This window comes from Lethenteron reissneri, chromosome 33 (genome assembly GCF_015708825.2).
Source record: "Lethenteron reissneri isolate LAM-NWPU_2019-01 chromosome 33, ASM1570882v1, whole genome shotgun sequence".
In the NCBI taxonomy this organism is placed as follows: Eukaryota; Metazoa; Chordata; class Hyperoartia; order Petromyzontiformes; family Petromyzontidae; genus Lethenteron; species Lethenteron reissneri.
The window spans coordinates 5,988,901-6,009,249 of NC_083811.1; the positions used below are offsets into that span (position 1 = coordinate 5,988,901).

General features: G+C 39.1%; 1 protein-coding gene across 1 annotated transcript in view; it reads left to right on the top strand.

Annotated features, from left to right (window-relative positions):
- SND1 (staphylococcal nuclease and tudor domain containing 1) overlaps window positions 1-20,349 on the top strand; it is a 217,751-nt gene that overhangs the window by 165,777 nt on the left and 31,625 nt on the right. The gene's annotated exons all lie outside the window — the stretch shown is intronic.

Sequence of the window (20,349 nt, forward strand, 5' to 3'; positions counted from 1 at the left end):
CGAAAGCCGCCTGCTGTGATGTGCTTCCACCCATTGGTGGTGCTGTGTGCTGTGTGTGGCTGTGTGTGTGTGGGCTGCAATAAAAGTGTCATTTGGGAGAGGGATCATGTTGACATTTTTGTTTTCTCCTTTGGATTACTTTGTGAACTTGTAATGTTTTTTGTACGGTTTGGTGGTGACCAACAAAAAAATACTGTCATTTAAAAAGGCAGTCCCTTTGTGTGTATTTGAGTTGTTGTTTTTTGATCAGCTTTCTAATTTCATTTTCTCCGTGTAACCTTGATTTAAGTACATCTTCCGTTGGCAGACATTGTGATTGAATTAGCATTTATAGTACAGTACACCGAGATAGAAAACTGGCATTCAAAGTAGATGACTCACACATCCAAGACTTGTACAAAAAATAGTATGGTTGTTTTTAGCCTCCTTGACTGTTGGATGTTCTTTAGTCATAAATCAATTCACACTTTCATCTTTACATGAGAGGCAACGTTCTATGAAAATGCTCTTAATTTTACAATGGTATTATTCATGTTCTCAATAAACATGGGCTCGTGAAAGTCGCTTAAGATTTAAACCGTTTATTTTTCGTTAAAAGTAAAGCAGTCTTTAATGTATTTTGACTCCTGTATTTTGAAAGTTTGACATTATTAATATAATATACTGCCTTACTATGCGCTTTGATTAAATGACATTTACTCGAACACCAGGATTAAATGAACGTTTCGAGACACTTTTGAGCATAGTTGTAGTTGAAAGCAAAAGTCTGTTCATATATGTCATTACTGACAAAGAAAATTTAACAAAAACTGAACAGTTTGGAAAGAAGCGTGCGAGAAATGCGTGCTCAGAATTAAGACGAGAGACGAGAAGGGCACCACGTGGTTAAGGGGACATATGCAAATCGAGAGAATAATATTGATCGTTAAAGAAATTCAGTGGCATGGGAAGGACACAAACGTAGGAGAGAGCTGATGGCTGATGCACAAGCCAAAGGAGAGAATGCACCGTAGACGACAACCGATGTGTTTGATTGCTTGTGGTATCGCGGATCTTGGGGAAGAATGACAGACGATGATGACGACGATAATGACATAACGACTTTCTTTTTTACAAAACAATTTTGCCAGTATTCTTTTATAATTAAAAACAAAAGAGCTTAAGTGTTTCTGGTAGCCAAGTTTCACTAATTGCTTTGTTGAAGAAGAATTTACTTCACGCATAATTTATGTCTGATATAAATACAACTCTTTCCTTTATTCGAGCGGTAATGCTCGATTGCTTTGGAACATTGCTTGTCCAAGACCTTGCACATTCACTTGGGGTCATGCTAGAAAAGCAAATTTTGGTTAATTCAGCAGAACCTTTATTTGTGGCACAAGAATTAGTGAGTGCACACACAGCCTAAGCTCTGACCCTTAACATTCTCCAGCTGTTGGTTGTTGTTAATTGGCTATTGACTGGAGGCCCAGTTAGCTCTCCACATTGTCTGCTCTAAGTGGCCTGATTGTTTCTAAAAATGCTCCCTTGGCTCCTCTGGTCTCAATGTTTTGAGGTTTTAATCACTTATTTGATTTCTTACTCTCAATAGCTCTGTAACTGTTACTGTAAACATATTTGTCCTGGAACGAATATTGATAGATTTTGACCATTTTGCAAACATATTACAGGGGCATATTTGAAAAAAAAATTGCGATGAAATGGATCTGGTTACTTATTAAATAAATGCGGTATTAAATAAGTGTTAATGATATTACCTTTGTTTGAGTGAACTTAAATATTCTTAACCGTTCAATATAATCTTATTGTCTTCAGCAGTTGTTTTAAATCCTACATTGGTGATTATTGCTTGTACATTGTAAGTTGGAAAATGTAGAGTTTGTGGAAGATTTGTAAAATGGCTCCATTGTGCCTGCTATTTTAGCAAGATGTTGGTAAAGTATTGACTTTGTGTCACCGGTTAGGTTTGGGAGTCATTGACTTAAAATATATAGATTAGTGGCATATTTCAGATTTTAACTGTATTGTCATTTACACAGCTAAACCGATTATCAACATGGAAGCTTGCAAAGTCCTGAGGGATGATGACAATAAAAGAGCTTTGACTTTGAGATCTAGTGGCTTGAGACTCAAGAGACATATTTTTTATCTTCAAGAGAGCGATGAAAATGGCATTAGTCACAATAGGTCCCTTTGACTATACAGTACGTGTCTACTTGTTATGGCCACATATGCTTTGCACATGTTCATTGTTATAGAGTATTGACTTGTTATATGTTCTAAAAGTGTAATGAAAAAAAATACTAGCAATGAGAAGTGAATTTGAAATGTTAAGGTCAATGAGCCAATGTTAAATTTACAGTTTTTCCCATTCCAAAAAAATATAACAATTGATCAATGTTGATAAACTAAACCCGCTTAAGCATAATTTAACTATTTTGATAGTAGAGGCATGGAAAGTTGAGAAAAGCTATTGTATGGGATATGCATGACAAATGTAAGGGTTAATTAGGGAATCGTTGAAAGAAACTATTTGAAAGTACACAATAATAATTGATAAAATTATCTCTTGCGAAACAACAGTTTTTGTGTACTTTTTAAAATCCACTGTCAGCCTCACCTGATGAAGCAGTTGAGTGCCATGTTGAGGGTACATTATGGCAAAAGTGGGGATTGGGGAGATGAGTCTGCTGTCAAATCACTTTATAGCAGCTAAAATATGTCAAATGGTGTGGCATTTAAATATTTTAAAATGTTGACTCTAGCCTACAACTGTTGCCAGCAGATTATTACAAATTGCAATGTGTGTGCGTAGAGACCTGTCTTTTGGAATCTCTCAATGCTAAGGGCATCAATAGCCTCTATTATCATACCCCATATTACAGCTTGACACTGCACAATGGAGCAATTTCAAGCTACTTGAATAGTAATGACGCGGATGTCTGTGCCGCACAGATAATGAAGGGTTGGCTAAGTTTGTCTGTAGGCAGTATATGGTATTTAAACATTTTCCAAAAATATTTAGCACGAAAAATACTGTTTAAGAATCCAATAGCAAGCTATGATAGAACATTTGACTTAGTGATGCTACTAACATTAAGGAAATTCAATGAGGCAATCTCAGTAACCAAGAACAAAAGTACCGTGGAAGAAACACAAATCTTAGTTTGCACACAAAGTATTTTACCCATTGCTAGCACTATGTCTAGGATGTCATTGGTTGTGTATACGTTTGAGAGATTGTGGCTATTTCTTATTACTTTAATAGCTTTGTAAGAAATGTGGAGTAGAGTTATTTGTACTTGATAGATATACAATGACATTGTGCAAATTTCCTGTTACAAGGAAATACAACTTTTTCAGGAAACAATTTAAGCTTCAGTTCAATTGTCCTACTTGAACCACATTGTGCATTTGATATGCATCTCGTACTGATGAAACAGACTGCACTGTTTAATTTGCCCTGCCATTATGGTAATTAGTTAAGAGTGGTGGCTTTGCCAGAAATACACACAGTATGTGAAACATCTGAAAGACGTTTCAGATTAATTGCGTATATTATTTCACATGCACTTTTGTTTGCAAATGCTTCATCTATATTTAAAATGTTAATTTGTTATGCGTTATAATGAGCTACCGAGGTATGCTATGTTATTTCAATTAGTAAAGTTGAAATGCAATATTTGATATTCAGTGCAGTCCTTACAGAGGCAGAAAAGTAGAAATGTTTATCAGACGTTACATGAGCCCATTCGTAATAAAATAAATAAATGCATAATTTACAGCTGTGCTTTATGTGCTTCTGGATGACTGCCTCTCAGCCGAGTCTGCAGGGAGGAGGGTTGTTTGTCCATACCTCACCGCGCTGGTCAAAGCGAGTTGGTGTCGGAGGGCCTGGGACTTTTTCAGCCACCACTTGTCACTGAGTCAGCTATAGGGCACGATTTGAACTCGGGTTGCTGACCTCATAACAAACTTTTAAAATATTTATTTTAAAAGTGGTAAAGTTACGAAATGGAATACATTCAGGTAAGCTCCAATTGAGATTTTTTTTGTATAGCCGTCTTGCAAAAGGAGACCTGGGTAACTGTAATTATAGTTTATTTTTGTTTACACTTGTACATAATTTTATCACAAAGTGTGGTAAAAATTGGGATTTTATAATTCACAAACTTGACATCTGCTAGTTCTATCCTTACCTTGCTACCTACAAGTCTAATATGAATGTTCAGTCCCCTCTTCTATTGTGCTACCTATCATTGTTAAACCTGTTTTTGTCAAAGTGAGATATATGTCTTGTCGCTAAGGGCAAGGTGTGCAGTCTTCCACACAATGTAGTGCATGTTGGTGCAACGCCATAATACTTATATTTGTGAACTGTGAGCAATTATTCATTGGTTCAGCTTGTAGAATACTGGTGTGGTCGCAAAGGTTAGCAGCACTCTGGACTTAAAATCCAAAGCTCGCCAGTCGATCTCCCCGTGTGGCAGTTGAAACAGTTGTGCAAGTTTCTTAAATCACCTGACCCTGTGCACCCAACAGGAAAACTGGGTATATAGCACAGGTAGTCGATTGGCGGATTGCGTGAAGTAGGATAAAGTGTGGGTACCCCCACCTCTTCATCTCCGATTAACACGGTTGGCCACATACGGTGCGAAAGAAGTTCAAGATACATAATTACATACATCTGGCCAGCATGCACGAGCAGGCCATATTATTATCCTCAACAGAAGCTCTCTTAGAGTTTACTTTGGACGAACGTCTTCCAACAGTGGTGTGGGCAAGCATTTGCATGGCTGAGCGATTCTTGAAGTCGAGAGAATACAATGCACAGATTACAGTTTAATTATTGCTGAATGTGTCAATATCTAACTGCCAGGACAGGGTTCACTATAATCATATTTTTTTTATTGTTTTCTATTTAATGTTGTAAAATGTGTATCCTGTTTAGATACACATGTTTGTTAGGAACATGCTGTGCCATGGAGTGTATTTTTAAAAAATGATGGCCAGCATTACAGTGATAGGCAGTGATATAGCTTACCAGAGTATAAAACAATAAGAAAACACAGGCACATCATTCTGAAAAACAAACATGTATGCCCGAGATAATTTTGTGTATTTTCTTAAATAATACATTTTATAGTCTGGGAATATTTCAAGTAAACAGTGTAAAATGAAATAGCCATGGAAACAATAAAATGTTGTAATATTCTCATGAAAGGCATAACAGTAACACGGGCTTGGAATGAGTGTCTCTGCAGCGCGATGGTAATTAGTTTCCATTATTGTGCAGTGTCATGTACATACAAAATTCTGCCATCTTGCCGAGCAGAGTGACTTGCTTTGATTTTAAATAATGCAGCATGGAATGTTACATGGCAGGTAATAAGGGGGGGGGGGGGCTCGTTTGGAGCAACATCAGGATTGATTGGGCTGCAGAAGGAAAGATGTTCTGACTGAGGAAGCGTGCCACGTGTCCAGTGCACGTTCAGGTCCTTGATTGATGGCAGCCATTTACCTCTCCACAATACGCAGGGATTTCCTCCTTTTCTCGCCCGGTGCTTTTTGATGGATTTCTGATGAGTGTCACATTGGGGGCTGCTTCGGAGGCAGCGGAATAATGGTAAGAGAGAGTCGGTGAATGAGGCAAGTTCTTTTATGCATAAACTGGCCCTTAAAACAAATTCCTTGTGAGAAATTGATTGATTCTCTTGTGGGTGCTGATCAATGTGTTTTTAGGTTTCAAGGGCTGCTGCTTAAGAGTCTGCTGATTAATACAAATACATTTTTACCCACAGTTAATAAAACCTGTTGCGTGCACTCGAACAATCACCTTAATTTTCGGAGTTCAACTTGATTTACGTATTTAATTACCATTGTGTAAGTGGGCGATGGTTGAGGTGCAAAAAAATAGATAATAAAATGTTAACAGTGGTCAACAAATAAACGCCAGGTCTTTGTCAATCCAGTATCATATCGGTCATGGGTGTTCTTTGGCCTTACATCACCATGTGTGAGTAGGTTAATGGCGGCGCACCCACGACCGATGTAGATATCACCACACTCACCACGCAAGTTATATCCATGGCCAGAATTGAACTCAAGGGTACAGGTATGTAGTGCAGTGCGCTGTCCTCCAAATTATTTCTTTTATTTTTAGTTATCCGAGGCTTACTTGACAACATAGCCAGCAGCAGAAAGCATTCTTCCATCTGGCAGGTGTTGAAGGAAGACAGACGCATCTATAGAGCATTTAGAAAACTGCTGTTGTAACCTTGTGCAGCGCCCCAGGAGTATTATTGTGGCTGAGGATGCCAAGCGGAAAGAAATGGATTTGATCTTTTTCCCTGTCAGGTGCTGATTCGCACAAATTTGTGTCAATCAATATCTTCAATATATACTGACATCTTATTTATTTTAAGCAAACTGTATATTACTGTGAGAATAGCAGCAGAGGGAAATGGTGTGTTTGTGATTGTGGATGTGCAGTTTGCTTGATTTTTAACAGGAAGCTCAATGTTGTGCGACGCTGAATTGAATGGACTGAACATTGCTTTTGTAATCATCACAGAAATATGTCATTGGTATAGTGATTCATATTGATGTGTTTTATATGATGGAAGTGATGTTACTGAGTTGAGAGATGATTACATAGACTTTGAAAAATTCCTTCTATGATTGTAATGAAAATGAGTTTCTTTGAAATATAAAAAGTTATTCATCTTATTGTGATCTCATTTTCACATATCTTCTTACTTCACAATTACGTCCATCGCTACATATCAATTCGCCCTTAACTGTAACCTGGTCGTTAGGAATACGTTGTCTTTACAGTTTTTTTTTTATTTTAAGTAGTTAAGCCGCCGTTTAATTCACAGTTTCTGGCACAGCTGTTTTAATGCTGTGTTGGGACCGCTGTGCAATGGTGGCATTGTATTCGGATTGCTCACTTTTAGAAAAGAGCATGTTATTTTCTGCAAAGAAAGTGCCCTGTGACAACATTAAGGGCTGATTGCTTCAAAATAAGCAATTGATCTTGGATAATGCCATTGGAGAAGTTGTGGCCATTTAGTGTGGGCAGGCGCCACTTGTCTGCCACCTGGACGCAAGTTTAGTCGGCTGCCTGAAACCCCATTCTGCATTTGAGTGTATAAATCTTTCGGCAACATGCTCAACTCGCGGTCCCTTTGCTCAACGAGAGGCTGACATTCAGGTCAAGGCCATTTACAATCGACCCACTATTAGGCTTGTGAATGTGCTCTTTCAAAGCTACACTTATTATAGGGATGCACAGCAGTACTTTATTTAGTGCTGCCAGGGAGGTATTTGTGGAATGCTTGGAAATAAAAAAAGATTACTCATGCATCATTTGGGGAAACTGTGCTAATCATTGTTCTTTCACTTGAATGAAGTTGATTTGGCATTTGAGAGCAGAGCTATATGAAAGGACGTATTGAACAGTTGCTTGCCTTTTAATGTTTCACTTCAGAAAGTACCTCAGCCACCACATATTTCCAATTGTGGTCCAAAAGCCTTCAATTTTAATTTGATCAATAATTTGATAAGGCACAGGCTTTCAAAGCATTTGCATTACATTGGTATTTTAACAAATTGATTTTTTGCGTGCATCACAGCTGAAGAGTGATATTATGAAGATATTATCTATATGCTGCTTATGATAAGCTTTATCTTCATGCAAAATATTTTAATGAATAAATCATGCCGTAAGCCGTGGGTATTCAGTATATCACAAAGCAAGCTAACTGAAAGATGAAAAATAGCTCCCTGAAATATGGCAGCAAACTGCTATCCCCAATCGACACTGTATTACAAACATTGTTTGTAAAAAAACTCATGGATAACATTAGAAATGGCAAATGCATCTTCTGTATGGTTCTGAAGCCAACAGTGACAACACATTTGTTTTGGAAAAAAATAAACTTTAAATGACGAATATTTAATAGCTACCATGGTGCAATGTAATCAATCCCAATACAATCTAACAAATATATATATTTTTTACACATGCATGTGTTTGTATATCTGTATGGGACATTTTTAAACGTACCCATTTTTGCAAGAGACCACACCCAGCATATGGCCTCCTTGTGCTGAGTAAGCAAGCGGAAAGCAGCAAAGGAATGTGAGCTGGGTTCATCTTTGTTCGTATAGCTGGATTAATCTGTGATTTGAGTGTTTATTTAAAAAAATGTGTGTGTCTTATTTAAATTGCCCATTTTAGCCATCCTAACATGAGGTTTAAAAAATATGATCTCTCAAAATAATTGTACTTTGTTGCTATTGACTGCCTGTCAGACTTTGAACCTTGACACTGCTCCAAGGCTACTTCTGATCGTTTTCCGATAAAGCGAAAGCTTTCAAAACTTTAAAAACTAAAGCCACAAAATCACGGAGGCATCCTCTCAAAGCCAGTGGTGCGGCTGTGACCGTTGCAGATGGTGAAGGTCAACAAGCATGAGAAGGTCTATGAAGAGGGAATGCCTCTCATCCACAAGGGCTAAACCTCTTGACCAGGACTTCCCTTGTGTATGACTGCAGAGCCCTGTGCCAATTAACCTGGCAAACACACCCCCGCATGGGATTGGGCTCATACATTTTCAGGATTTGAGGGGGGAAATGTGTTATAAAAAAACATCTTTTCGTTCATATCTCCAAAATTGGTCGTTTTTTTTCTTCATTTCAGGCTCAATATAGACAGTATTTTCAAGCAGAATTTGTTTACACATCGGTGACTTATATATTAGACACACGTTTACTTAAACAAATGCTGCTTTAGCATTTAAATAACATGTTTGTGCATTTACATACAAGTCCCACGCAGATTACGTAAAATACAAGTTTTTTTATTACTGTGCTGAGTGACTTGATCGTTAGCTATACATCTACAATCTGATTACCAGAAGCAGTTGGTAACCTGATAAAGTAGTAGGTGGAGGAATGTTTTAGGTTACTTGTATATTGTTATCGTCTTTGCATAACATATGGCTATGGTTTTCCCACCTCAGCGTCGAGAATAATATATTCATAGTGCCGACATATCTTGTTGACATGTGCTCCTGTCGAGAAAGATTCAATGGGTTTTGATGTCCTGTGTTTGCCGAAGGCTGCTTCTCTCCGGCGTCTCCCCGCCCCCCCCCCCCCCCCTGACCGCTTAAACGGGATGTTCTTGTAACATTTAAATATATTTTTTTCATCTCACTTTACACAACGAATTTGTATCGTGTTGTAAGGGATATTGCCACGGCTTAATGGTTCGCACACTGGACTTTCAATCGAGAGGTCTCCAGTTCAATCTCCTGGCACGGCAGTTGAATCAACGTGCACGTTTATTAAATATCACCCACCTTTGTCGATCCAGCAGTATAAATTACTTTCCCCCATTATCAACTCCCAGCTGCCTCCCATTTAAGCCGGATGTCGAACTGGCCGCAGCTGATGCTGCGAACAGACCATTGCCTTCACCGCCCTCAATGAAGCTGGCAGAGCAATGATTGACCTCTCTGCTGCCTATGATGCTTGTTTGACATCGTGGCCTGGCTGCTACTGCTGCTTTTGACCGAAATCATCACATGCCTTTCTATTGTACACCTAATTGCCATGATGCTCAGCAACCAACTGGTAAACACAGCCGCAAGAGGATCATGAACAGTGGTCTCCCTCGTTACTCGCACCTGTCATGATTTCATATATCCATGTATAAGTGAAATTCCATTTACATAATCTCACAGGTTTATATATGAAGATGACAGCCCTTGCTGCACAGGGCACATACCTCGAGAACTTAGCCAATACCATAAAAGCCGATTTAAGTTATTGGAGGCATATTTACGTCGCTGGAGACTCCGACCTAATCCTTCCAACCGACCACAAGCACCCTTGATGTGTCGTTCTCTGGTATTCCAGTGACTACGACCCCACTCTCAAGATATCTAAGGGTTAGCATGGGTAAAAGCCTGACCTTCAAGGTCCAAATAAAGCAGATCTGTGAAAAACAAAATCAAGAATCCCCCTGCTACAAAACCCTCCAGGAATGACCTGTGGCGCCTCGGCTGATGTGCTGCAAACTGCCGCCCTCTCACTGATCCACTCAGTGGCAGAGTATTGTGCCCCAGCCTGGTCCGGGAGCTCGTACACAAAACTGCCAAATGGACAATTAAATAACGCAATGCACATCATAAGCGAAGCACTGCAACCGATACCAATCCCCTACGGTCCCTGTTCTGGCAAACATTTTTGGCACCAAATATCTGCAGAGAGATGCATCCACCAACACCTCAACAAAATGTACCTCGCCGCCAAACTCAAGTCGCGATCCCCCTCGTGGGATCGCGCTTGTCGCCTTCAGAGAATCTCACCCAGATTCAGAAGAACGTTAGTGAGCAGTGGAAACTACGCAGTTGTCCAGAATAAAATGCCTCGTTCGAGAGCCAAGTATGGCACCTTCTGGCTTTGACATTCCTGCAAGACACTCGTGTGACCATCAACTGCATCAGAACATCAACAGATTATTCGAAACATCTCCTCCATACACGGAACATTTAAAGAGGAATCACCACAGTTAGCGTGATTGTAGCCATGCCACCTAAACCATGGACCATAGAGTAAACTACTGTTGTTTGCGCTTCCTTCACCGGGGTTGGAATAGCAAAACGACACGGACCCTCTCCTGAAGCCCTCTCGTGGCTAGCAGACTTCAACATTGGCATTTAGCTCTTGAACATATTGCCATACGCAAGAATAGAATGGGTACAACCGCAGTCGGATCGGCAGGTTGCGTGTAGTGGAGTAAAGTGTGGGTAACGCAACCTCTTCCAAGACATCTCGCCAGCATGCACGAGTAGGCCAAACAACTACACGGCAGATAGTTCTAATGGAGGCCTTTCTGTCAGCATTGTTGCGAGTAAACAACTGCAGTACTGCGCTTTTACCTTTTTATCTTTTTTATACATTGTGACTTCTTTATAATAAAGCTGTGATTTTGGGTTATTTTTTTATCGTGTAAAAAATGATTTAAGCTGGTATATTTTTATTGCAGTAATTTATACGTTTTTAATATGCAAACCGGGAGCAACAGTAACACTGAGTAATTTTAATTTAAAATGTATTGCAATTCTTTTGGAATAATATAATTGTGCTTTTGATTTAGTTTTGTTTGAGCAAATAACTTTTCCTTATCGTCTCAGAAGAATATCTGTGGTGATTTCACAATGGCTTTAATTGTTGGTACTGGTAGTGGGTTGGGGAGTTTCATCAACATGTGACCCAGAAACTTTGGCCTCCAAAGCTCTAGACTACAGGCCATGTATCCATCACCACTTGGCTCAAGGTGGCAATTAAAGTAGTTTTGACTATGCTTTATATATTGGATGCAAAAAAAAGAGCTCGGAGATTATTTGTACCCAACATTAGCCTCAGACTATAAAGGCGTTTTTTTATTTTTCTACCAGCATTAAATTTAGAAATACACATGCACTTCTTTGATTTTAAATGTGCACATTTTAAACAGGTTTTGCTGAATGAAACAAAACGCCGTACTTGTATACTTTATTTTTCTACGTGGTTGTTTAGTAACTGCAGCTACATACTATTAACATTCCTTTCCTTTGTTAATGCTACTCCCTGCACCCTCCCTTGGTGCTGCTGATCCTGTATAATGCATGGGCATAATATGACTTTGAAACCCCCCCGCCCACCTCCTACGCATTTCCCATGAATATGCTAAATTCCTCTTGATATGCACATTCTTTTTGTTAAGGCACTCTTCTTCCACCTCCAACTCAGCTTATATATAGGCTCCTAGCTTGGCAGTGTCTCATTCTTCACCTGAAGACGGCTGCTTGCGTTGTAGCCGAAACGTCGTGAGAATTATTTTATTTTTATTATTTTATTACTTCCCTTCTACAGTGACTTTACCGAAAGAACCAAGAAGATTGTACACCACTGTGGGTAGTGGAGCCTTTAAGCGGTCTTCCATGCGGTGGATGGTCTTCTTTGACCGTGACAAACTTTCATTCAAACATTGGCATTGGACCCAGGGACCACGACGATGATGATGATGATAATGTCTCTCTTCAGCAAGTGTTTGTTCAACGCCCTAATTTGCAGAGAAACAGTTGGGAGGAAGGGACTTCAATGCCCCTCAATAAAGATGGCACATTCATGGGCGATGTTCCCAAATAATGAGGGCCACGAAGGGGTTTCCAAACTCTTGAACCTGAAGCCTCGAGTCCCATCAGCGATCCCCAGTCCTGTCACAGCTCATTATTATAAATGCGGTGGGATTTTTTTCTGTTATTATTGCTATAATGTTTTCTGGGTTTTTGTTATATATATGCTAAATGATTAACCAATACTTTGCATATCACTGTAGCATTACCACATTGGAGTATCACCTAAGGTGCATTATTTCCGAGATGTGAATTCAAAGGCTCTCAAAACGCGCGGCCGCCTACCGTCCCCATCGTTATGTTTACAATTCCGTGTTCACGGTATGCAATTCAAATTTTAAACATGGAATGAGATTTTATAAGTGTGGAGCGATTGTATTACCAGTGTTCTGCTCTAATGGTTCAATGGGCGTGAAATGGGCCGTTCACTTTTGTCATGTTGTTACTGCACTCTTGTTTAGTTGGGCGCTAGAATGTGAGATTAGTCTTGAGAATGTCAAAAGAGATTTGAAGAAACATGCTAGTTTTTATATGTCACAGATAGACGACTTCATATTTCCTACGAGCATGTGGTGCATTTTAATGGGACAAAAAAAATGGACCTTGCATATGAACTTATAAAATATGGACATATAAACTTCAATATTGACCTTTTCATTGTACATTCATTTTTAAGATAAGGTCCAGTAATTTACATCTTGACAAATCCTGCTGGGTCTATAAGGAAAACTAAGCCAGTCTCTTTCCATCCTTCCAACATATCAACAGTTCATATCTGGCCGGCAAAACGGTACTGCAGCGAGCGGCAATAATTCTGTCCCTGACCTTCATATATCAGTCCTTTTGAAGGTGATCATTTGATGGAACGGCAACAATTTCCTGGCTGAATGAGTCTACAGCACTTTGATTGAAATCCATTGTACTGCAAGTGTCTGTGCCCACATGGCTGATCCTTGGAAATGAATGTGCTTGGAATTTTTATTTAATGGTGAAAACTAAAAGCAGCACTGCTCCTGTTTTGACGCAGAATGGTGTACGGACTTGAACTGTGGAAATAGTTTTTTTTCTGTTTGCCACACAACATTTTTATATGCATATAAACAGGACTGTTTAACACCCCTAGTTTATATTTAGTCATTTAAATTTAACAATTGCAAGGCCATGTTAACTACATGAGCTGTATTTCTTTGTTATTCGTTTTTTGAAATGTACTCACGTAAAATGTTTTTTTTCCATTTATGCAACATCCAGGTAAAAACTAGGTTAGACTGTAAATTAGTTTAATGCATATATGTGCAAATCTTGTTTTTTGAACATTCATTGCATTGGTCGTAGCCTAGTAAGATTGTTTTTGGTAGCAGTGTTTAATTGTTAATTTGTCTTTCAATTGCCCATGTAGTTCTTGAAAATAGAATTTTGCAATTAATTGGCCGTTACGTTTATTTTCTAGAAAACATTCAAAACTAAGTATAACTGAGCAACTCATCAAATATCCTGAATCAACACTATACCGAGCCAATAGAGGACATGGAGTAATTTAATGTTTAAAGCCACATCCATAGCTTGAAGTGTCATCTTTAAAAAACACAATTTGGCGATGGTTAGAAGATCAAAGGGTTTTGGTAGTTGATCCCAACAGCAAATGACTTCCTGGAATCGGAAATGAAATCTGCAGGCTTTGAGTGAATTGTTTGATTTGCCATGTGCTTTGGGATTTATTTGTGGTTGGTTTCTTTATCTTTATTGTATAAAACTAAATCGTAAAGCGTACTAAGATGACGGTTATATGTTTATTTGATCCGTTTGTTTTTAATCGCAACATACAATTATTTGCAGTTGCTTTAGCTTTAACTGAGGGGATAGCTCGAATTTTGGGGTTGAATAAAATACACTTCATTTTTGGTTGTCTGGACTTCAAAGGTTGCATCTAAAATAACAGAGAAAAATCAGGAAACAATATTAAAATATCTTTATAAAGCTGTAACATTTTTGACAAGCATGAGAGGTGTGTACACATTCTCTATTTTATGTTGTCCAAAGCAAATGTGATCTTTAATTTTAATAATGCGAGTTAAAAGACAATCAGAACTTGCTATTTGTAAAATAACTACATTTGTGGTTCTCTAACCTTCATCATATGTATCGTAGGGGTCAAGGTCTATCCCTGCAATTGCTTGCTTACACATTGCCTCCTCGAGAGGGAGTTTATATAGCTTCTTTAAAGGGTATTTGGCCTACTCTTCCACCCTGAGTAGACATCTTGGAAGAGGTGTGAGTACCTGCACTTGACACCACAGCACGTGATTTTCCAACGGATTAACGGTATGACCCTTCATGCAGCAGTGGATTAAGAATGGCTGTTTGGTGATGATGAACAAAAAACAAAATGATAATTTTCAGTTGATGTGGGCTGGGATGCTAAGGGGGTGTGGGGGAAAGGGTGCTACTCATGTAATGTGGTGGGTGATGTCAATGTAGTAATAGTTTTAATCCATGCAAATTTGAAAAGATCTGTTAAAAAAATTACATTTTAACATTCTTTTGAAATTACGATGAAACAAAATATTGGAAGTATCTTTGACTCTTGTTCACTCCTTAACTGTTTACGTGTTGTTATTTGTGGCAACTTCATGTAAAAATATCTTGGTTTTGTAGTAACGCTTTAAACACGTTATTATGAATTCATCTGCATTACGGTGTAATGCCTAATATATCAATGCACGTTTGATATTCGGCAAGGGCTATTTAAAACACTTGCTACGATTTGTACAAAAGAAAACAGTGCATCTTTAAAAGTAATCGGTGGATCCCAGGCATCGTGTCATTTGCAAAATGTGTTTTGCCCCCCCCCCCCCCCCCCCATTTTCTGAAATGGCTAATTAGGAATGTCCTATTAGGCGTGTGCATATCTTTGCGAGCACATGCGGCAATTAAAATTGAGACACAAGCAAGATTGATGCTGTTTATAGTCGGCGCGAGCCACGGGAGAGCTGAGCCTTGCAGCTTTTGCAGTGCGCAGGAGGCCCACCAGTGATGGGCGCCGTGCGTTGCGTGCTCGCACCCAACCCAGGCCCACAACCCCCACCCAGCCCACCCCCCCTCTGGACCAGAATGCACGTTGGTTTAAGAGCTGCCCAGTAATAGAGGTTTTTTTTCGGTCGACGTTAATCGTTTCTCACCGTTTTTATCTGCATGTGCATGTCAATAACCTGCTGGATGAGGGCCTCTCCTCCTCCCCCCCACCCCTTCCCCGTACGTTACCACGCTGGTGAAGGCAGTGAGCATAAGATATGGGAGCATAGAAGGTACAGCACGACGTGGTATTTTGCTACATTGCCCCCTGCTGCATATCACATAGAACCGCAATAAAAAACCATCTACTTACCGAACATGACTTTTTTTTTTACACAAAGTGCATATTTGGAAGAAAATGCAATGATCTGTATCTTGGAAACAGCACAGATTACAATTGTACCGTTGAATTGTATCATATGGTATAAATGATTCCAAAACGGTAGTTTGAACATGTTTGCCCTCCTCTCTCCATCCCATCAAATGTATCGAACATAGGGTAATTTGCTCTTTTCTGTATCATACTGGTAGCGCATACTCACATTTTCCATATGCTTGAGCCATTAAAGGCACGAGGCATATGTCCAGTAGGGAATATACCTCAATTTACAACAGAAGGCTTGTACATGTTTGCAGAGTAGCACAGTCTGCAGTTGTCACTTATTTTGTGGGTTCTACCTGATTTTCTTTACACATGCTGATATAATGCAATGGGATTACAGTACAACCCCTCTTAATGACGGTAATTGGTTCCACTAAACAGGTCGTTAAGTGATTTAGTCCTTGACGAGTATAGGAAAAACATGTTCAAGGCTTAATTCGTTCCGATAGCATCGAAAGTTTCCCTTATTCACCCCAAAAAAATATTTTTGAAATTTTTAAACAATGGTTATTTATGCATAACGGTACTAACAACATTATAAACACATAATTTTAAAAGAAACATGGTTAATAAATGCATTTGTGTTTTCTGTACCTCCAACAGCCCATTGTTAACCGGGGAATGGTTGGTAAGCGAACAATTTGGCTTCATGGAGGCCCGTCCTGAAGCGATTAGTCCTTAACAGGGATGGTCATTCAGAGGGGTTCTACTCTACACAACTATACACCACTACTATACACTACACTATACACTACTATACAATACACATTGGGCTCTATGGAGGCCTGTCGTTTAGCGATTAGTCCTTAACAAGGGTGGTCATTCAGAGGGGTTCTACTCTACACAACTATACACCACTACTATACACTACACTATACACTACTATACAATACACATTGGGCTCCATGGAGGCCCGTCGTTTAGCGATTAGTCCTTAACAGAGGTGGTCGTTCAGAGGGGTTCTACTCTACACAACTATACACTACACTATACACTACACTATACACTACTATACACTACACTATACACTACTACACTATACACATTGGGCTCCATGGAGGACCGTCGTTTAGCGATTAGTCCTTAACAGAGGTGGTCGTTCAGAGGGGTTCTACTCTACACAACTATACACTACACTATACACTACTATGCAATACACATTGGGCTCCATGGAGGCCCGTCGTTTAGCGATTAGTCCTTAACAGAGGTGGTCGTTCAGAGGGGTTCTACTCTACACAACTATACATCACTACTATACACTACACTATACACTACTATACAATACACATCGGGCTCTATGGAGGCCCGTCGTTTAGCGATTAGTCGTTCAGAGGGGTTCTGTATTTCTCCAGAACCAGTATTTTTGATGTAGATTATTAAATATCATGTACGTACTTTGTAACAATTCTTAACGTCAAGGGGTGCAATCCTGCCATTGTTTGTATTACACCGCCTCCACTAGAGGGAACTCTAGAGATTCTTTGTTGGGAGTATTTGGCCTACTCTTCTTATTCGCCAGATGTCTTTAAAGAGGGGAGAGTACCGACACATTGTCCCACCCCACGAGATCTGTTGATCGACTAACTGCGATGTACTCAATTATGCTGCTGGGTGGACAGATTGTTAAATGCAACAATTAAAAAACAGTTACATTCCGGGCATTAACTTATATAAGACACTGTTGGGCAGGGTACGTTACGGTGTGTGCTTCATCGTGGTTATCAATCAGCCTTGTTTTGAGTGCGCAGCAATCAACAAAATCTGTGCATTTGTACATCTTTTCGACTAATAGACTTCCATAAATACACTATGCAGTGTCCTGAATATCATAAATAATAAATATAATATTCTTACATTTTTTTCACAGTGCATATTCAATAACTGGGCCCTCTAACAGTGGTGCTTTGCATATAATCATGCAAAACTGTGAATCAGATACCCAGCCTCGGCAATTTGTCATCCAGCACAAGCCAGCGAAGAGCAATATTGCTACGTGATTAACGTTTACCACAAAATTTTATATCGTCACATCTGCTACTTACATGGATAGAATAAATATTAATTTTATGGAATACTGTCAATGAATAGTTTCAAATAAATTTAGTAAAATAATTTCTGTTTTTGATGACTTTTGTTTATTGATTAAGCATTTGGCAAAATGTGTTATAAATCATTATACTTTTCTTCCCAATGAAATTCGTCCATAGGTTATGTCAGTTTGGAAACGAATTTAAGATTCACAACCTTTACTTATAAATGTTTTTAACCAAATAAATACAGTAAAGCCCTTGAAGTTAAATAAAGCATTGCTCAGGACAGAATATAAATTTTATTTGCAAGTGTTAATTGCAAATTTTGTGAATTATACTATTATGATGTTCAGTACAAACTCTCGGCTGAAACGTGTTGCCTTAATTTTTTAAAATCAACAACATCATTTTGCGCTGCCCCACTTTAACTGCAAATATATTTCTGCCATGCTTTGTCATGTTTTTTTCATAATTTGTACTCGTAACAAAAGTGTTTTTTCTTGCTTTGCAGCAGCTTTGAATTATATGTTTGTTCCATCATGTTTCAATTGCATTCGTACTGTTGCAACTGCGGTAGGCTTAACTTTTTTTGTAGATTTCAGGCAGAAATGTCAATGAATGAACAAAAGGGACAAAGCGTTGAACACTTGTTTGTTCCACAAAATGTCCTCCAATAGCTAGTTCTGTGGACAAGGAATTAAATGGTGATAGCCTAAAACGGCGAGACATCACACCTGATATTGTCTCCATGAACAAGGACGTAAAAATGTGGTGGCAGCAGTTCTCCTGGAGCTATTGGATCACAAGTTGGGCTAATGCTGCGCGACAGCTTCTCATTAGGCTGTAGGACATTTTCAACCCTACTCTTGGCAATTGCTAGTCAATACACATTATTAGCTAGGGCAATGAACGTGTTGTAGACATACCCACTGTTAAAATGTATAATCTGAACAAAATGGTTGAGTCCAACATTTTACTTTCACTCTTTGAAGAACATGGAATGTCCTTGAAAATTTCACATTGAAAAGTATTGCATATTTTCTGATTTAGATGACACTGAAAACCTACGAGATGTTAAAAGTCCCAAGTATCATTTCAAGCCGTCTCAAAATAGTCGTGGTCGTATTCTCCAAATTGCAAGACCAAGAGATATTTCCTGAAATTGCAATTGGATGGTGTGAAAAGATGAAATTAAGCTTTCTTTAAGATGGGCAGTTCAATCTGTAATACAGGTAAGTTAATTGCTCAGTCACTTGAATTTCCTCACCTCTGACTTGAAGCCCCACCTCAAGGATCAGAGATTACCCTCCTGTGATCTGTTAACATGTTTTCTTTTGGTAACTGACATTGCCAGGACGGTGTGTCTGGTGCCTATCGTGACATTTTCTCGTGTTCACCAGCTTCTCCCTTTTGTCCGCGGTTGACATTTGAGCCTTGTGTCATCAGGAAGTAAAAGGCCCATTCACTGAAAAAGTGAACTGTGTTTTTCATCGTCGCCTATCCTTTCCAATCTATTTAGGGGAAAAAAGGCCAAGTAATAACTTGAATATTACTGCTTTACACTGCATGCCATCGCGGTATTATGTTTTGTTATATATACTCTGTGTGTTTATATTTATATGTACGTACTGATGTTTACTTTCGTGGTAGTAGAGAGTATGCTGGTATAGGCTATGAAAGCATAAACACATTTAATTAAGAGGTTGTTGAAAATGCACTGTACTGTGTGACACACACCGCTATAATTTTACGGTCGGATAGAAACTGTGTACATCCACACTGGTTTAGAAAAGAGTGACAGCCCAGCACTTGCAGTGAAAAAGGATGTCATGGAAATGAGCAGGTCCCTTGCACACTCGGCAGGTTTTCTCTTGCCAGCGGCAAGGATTCCTTTTTGCACTCGGCATTGCTTGTGAGGAATGCTGGAATGAGCAAAGTGGAATCCAGGGAGAGTGCATTACAGATGGTGCTGCTGTTACGTTACGCGAACTCGGGTCATCCTCGCCGTAGCAGTTTTTGGTTAGTCATCGAACAAAGAAGGTCACTGCATCGCGTGCTTTCAGATGCGCTTCTGCGGCCGTCTGGAATGCTCCTCCTTCCGATTTTCGGAAGCCACTGGAGCTATGGACTTTTAAATCGAGATTGAAAACTCATCTCTTTAGAACTGCTTTGTGTTTTATTTGTTCTTACCACGCACCTCTGATTATCACGGTTGGCTATGTACAGTGCAAACGAAGTTCAACATACATCTATCAGAAATGGCTTAGTTTAGTGACAAAAATAAGCATTGTCCTGATCTGACGTAGACACAACTTAGCAAAATGATGCAATCTTTGTCTTGCTCAGTCGTTTGTCTTATTTGAGGATGCTCGAATATTGTCAGCAAAAAGAAAACAAAATTTTGAAAAAAAGAATTCTCCATAAAAATGTATATTTATATAGATGCATTATTATTATGTACTGGGCCAGCAGCAATGCTCCCCGCCCTCCCACCCCATCAGTCTGATGCATTTACATGACTATTGGTCATGATTCGATTGAAAAACAGATAATTTTTCGTCTCATTCGGATTATTTCTCATGTGAGTCTCGTTTATACTCAGTTTGTGTTTACTGCATTCTGTCTCAGCTTAAACATTCAATTTGCATCTATTTAATCACAATGCAATGCATAT